Raw genomic sequence first — 4,447 nt, 5'->3', positions numbered from 1 at the left:
TCCCTCCCAGGTTCAGTCGTGCGGGTCGTTTGCTTAGACCCAGGGTCCTGGACTGAATGGAGACCTGACTGTGTGTTCAAGGGGGGGTATGTGTGGCGGACCACCAGGTGGCTCCACTCACACACAAGTTGAAAGGAAGTGTGGGGGTGGAGATTTTGGCGCTGACTATATGTGAAGTTCTGTCAGTTAATAAAGTTGTTGGAGTGAGACACTGAGACCTCTCCTGTCGTTGTTACATACCTCCACAAAAGCACTTATACTGAGGATTGATTTCATTTGGAACTACTCAAACCCAAGTGTGTTTTTAACAAGCTGTAGAAATGTTTGCGGACTTTGAAACAGAGCAGCTAACACAGTGACCTTTATACCTGCTGCTGTCCGCTTTCATCTTCAGACTTATCGTAGTTATCGTCTGCCTCGCTTCAGGAGTGCTGCAGGGAATGACAGGACGTCTGGCTCATGTCTTGCGCGCGAGCTATTTCGGATCTTTTTCTGTCTTTTTCAAAAGCAATAACCTGCTCCAGAAAGCACGAACACGGTGGAAAGTGAGCCGCACTTCAGACAGGAAGCGCGAAAGATAATATATTTTATGCTATATGTTTTGGGAACAGAGAATGTTAGTGTGACTCCATATATTAAACATAAACCCATTTAAAGCTAATTGAATACAAATACAGGGTCAGTATATAAAATAAGATAAGTGGGTAAAGAGACATATCGGGTATTAATGTTAACTGTTATATTTTTCCTGCTAGTAGGTGAGATATTCTATGTCCAGACTATTATAAGACATGAGGCCCCCTAACATATTTTTCTTGGACAGGGCCCACACACTACACACACACATCCTCAGTGGAAGCTCAGCGTGCTTGGAGAGGAAAGGCGGACATTTCGGGGCACGGGGCTACATTATACTATAGTAGCGGCTTTTATGAGACAGACAACATGCCTGGCTCCAGCAGGAAAACCTCATGATGGACAGGCACTTTACCTGAGCCAAGAGCAGGCGGCCTAGGAGGAGGGAAAATGAAATAAAATCAATACTCGAACATAACTTTTAAAATAAACATTTGCACTCTATGGACATTGTTGGCAGTGGGAGCTGGTAACCTGCCCCTATTGGTGGAACTCAACACCAGACCGTGCGTGGAGCACTGGCTCCCATCGAGGTGATGGCTACTGGCAAGATGTGACATGAATAGCAGGCTATGTTATGTTTGTCCTAGGTAGAAAGAAGAGAGAGCGAGACAGAAAAGAAAAAGGAGGAAAAGGTAGACGGGGCTCTAATCCTGCTGTAAAGCTGCTCTTTCTCTTAGCGAGGGTTTTCGCGGCTTGGGGATCAGGCTGAAAGCTGCCTTAGCCCGTGCAGGGGTGACGTCTGGTTAAGCAACAATTCTCTTCCTCTGTTTAAAATGCAGCAGGTTACTTCTCCTAACTCAAGGTGGGATTTGAATTTCTTTCTGTCATGATAATAATGATGTATTTAACAGCAGCGTCACGAATGGAATTTTAGTGGTACACTGAAAAAAAAAAGTTCTTTCAATTTACTTGATTTTATTGTGTACATCGGTCCCACATAATATGAATAAGTATGACTGACTTAATTTTCCACTTTCCCTCAAGTAATTAATGCTTGTCAGATCAAAGTATTTTATTTACATCAGATTACTTTAAAAAATCATGTTTGATGTACTAATATTAATCTATTATCATAATATAAATGTATTGCATAATGTCAATATATTTTAATGTTTAACACCAACTTATTTTTATTTGCCAGTGGTACGCAATGATATTATGTAATGTAAACACATTGCAATTATGTTCCTGCAACACAAATTATGGCTTTAAATCCTACTTAATTTTTTCAATTGAAATATTAACTGATTATTATTGACAAAAAAGGCAAAGACTGTGAGTGCTACTGAACAATTCACCTTTATTAAACTGTAACAGCAGTGAAAGCAGCAATTCTGCCATGAACAAGTCCAAAATCGCATCCATATAAACTTGTTAACACATTTTTAAAGATAGCCTGCAGAAATAACTAAAAGAAAAAGTTAGTTTGAGAATATATTTGCAAATATTTCACAAAAAACTGACCTCAGCAGCAAATAAAAGAAAGTGCTTATAGATGATCCCGTCATCTCTTACATATAACATTTGTATTAATTACACAATTGAAAATGTAAACTAAATTAAGACTACCTGAAAAAAAGCAACACGCTTTTATGAATAAACAGATTTACCCAAATATAACTTGTGTGTTATTTGACAACAGTTTCAGCTTCTGTACATGTATTTACCTGTATAAGATTTCAACTAAGTTGAGCCTTAAATGACATTGTTACATAACTAATACCAAACACCTACATGAATTTTAATCTTCATTTTAAACATGTAAGCAGGACATTAAGGTTGACTTAGAACATATTGCTAAAAATCGTCAGTAGAAATTTCTTACAACATGATACCAAAAGGAAAAATTATCCTGCATTGCAGTCACACGAGGGGAAAGCAATAAAAACATAAGCAGTATAACGTTACTGAACACAAAATGAAAAACTGCAAAGAATTGCAGAAGTGCAGTCTTTGACTTTTCAATGAAACAGATGGTTTTTGAAAGCAAGAACTTTAGAGAGTTTAGCTCCATCCAGTTCCATGAAAACCTTCTGGAAAACGTCAAAGTTGCAGCGAAGGTCAGCAGGGTAGGCAAGGTTTAATGCATACATTAGTCCAAATAGCATTATCACAGCAAATGCTACATTATCCAAAGTCTTCGCCACCCTGATGCCTGCAAGGACAACTCTTGTTCATCTGCTGAAGCTTGCTCTTTAAGAAGATAAATTCAAACAGTGGTGTCTTCAACAGTCTCACTGATGGCACGTTCTTCCATGCCCTGTAAAAAAGAAGCCATGTTAGTCATTTCCAAGTAAGTAATATGACACACTGTGGAAAGTCCAAAAAAAAAAAAAAAAAAAAAAGACAAGTACATACCACATACTCCTGGATAAGCATGCCAGGGTCTTCACCCATGTAGATACACACTCCCTTGACACACTCAGCATCAACATCTTCACACTGAAATGAAATGTATGTAATTAGCATCTTCATTCAGCTCTTGTCCTTCATTTAAGTTTTAATTGTGTACTTTACATGAATGTTTTTAAAGTAAAGGCACACAAATTAATAATAGGTTTACTGGCAATTAATAATAAGTTGACAAAGTGAAGGTTAAAAAAACAAGCAGATGTAAAAATACAAAATGAGAGAATTTATCATGGGAAAACATTTGAAATCTTCCACAATTGTAAAATTTCATCCAAAGAGGATCATGTTAAGTGAATGTTGAGGCTTTATCACTTACATTATCCATTTATGCCACAATTCTTTTCAGTATTAGTCCAAGCTCTCCTCTTCTGTTGACCAACTTCACCAGGTTGTCCAAGTGGAGATCCAGCTGAGCCAGGAACTTTGTTTGAGGGGGGATAGTGGCAATTCTCTTAAACTCAGCGTTGATCTGAAAACATGAGCACAGAGAAATGAGCTTCAAAGGTTTAATACCTGGAAGAAGGCCTCAATCACTCATGCTGAAGAAATGGGCTGTCAAATAACAACTGTGCCTTAACCATTTTAGGCTAATACCACAAGAACACCGTGTATGAGGCAAACCTTACCTCATGGAAATCAAATAGAGCAGGCCATCTTGCCATGAAAGCCTCCACCATTGGTGCATCACGAACAACTTCATGTCTTCTGTATGAAAAAGTCTTTTCCATCTTGAGTTTCACCAACTCTGTTACTCTTTTTTATGTCCATGTGGTGGGCTTTGACATGTCAATAGCTTTAAGAGTCCCCTTGTCTGCTACTTCTGAAACTGAGGTAAGGTTAAGAAACTCATTCCCAAACAAGGAATCCATAAACTGAAGTCTGAAACTGCCCTGAAGACAACACTGTCTCTTGACTTCAGCGATGAGATCCTCAGTTGATTCAGGCACTCCATTAGAGAGTGAGCCTTCGACAGGTTCCGTCAGCCAAAACAGTCTTTAGGACCATAGGACTCCCCATAGGACTCTGTAGGAAAAAAAGAATTAAATATCAGACATTCAGAAAGAATCATTTCAGTTTAGTTTTCATAAAGCTATCCATACCCAATACTCAAAGTTATAAAGATCAGACATAAAAAAGAAGAATTTATCTAATGAAATACATGCGACTGAACCTATTACACTTATATGAACACCTTTTATTTCTATATGCCTTTTTAAAGTCACAATGTGGACTGATCCAATCTCATAGTCAACCAATGGATAAGTATCAAGGAGTTCACAGAGCGAAGCGAGAGTGAATATTCTTGTGGATACTGGGCGGAGCTCAAAAGCTCTGTCGTGCTCTCTGTACCAGCCACCAAGCTCTCTGACAATGTAGAATATGCTGTGGTACAATG

General features: G+C 38.5%; 1 long non-coding RNA gene across 1 annotated transcript; it reads right to left on the bottom strand.

Moving 5' to 3' along the window:
• Positions 1–2,761: 2,761 nt before the first annotated feature.
• LOC308390763 lies at positions 2,762–3,984 on the bottom strand. Its single transcript, XR_013970486.1, has 4 exons — positions 3,678–3,984; positions 3,368–3,520; positions 2,998–3,081; positions 2,762–2,899 (listed from the first exon to the last, which is right to left on the bottom strand). It is a non-coding gene; the product is annotated as an uncharacterized lncRNA (long non-coding RNA).
• Positions 3,985–4,447: the final 463 nt, after the last annotated feature.

The sequence above is a fragment of the Rhamphochromis sp. 'chilingali' genome (genome assembly GCF_963969265.1).
Source record: "Rhamphochromis sp. 'chilingali' genome assembly, chromosome: 22".
NCBI classification, from domain to species: Eukaryota; Metazoa; Chordata; class Actinopteri; order Cichliformes; family Cichlidae; genus Rhamphochromis; species Rhamphochromis sp. 'chilingali'.
Note: the sequence above shows the minus strand (reverse complement) of the source record. Positions and strands in the feature narration are given on the sequence as shown.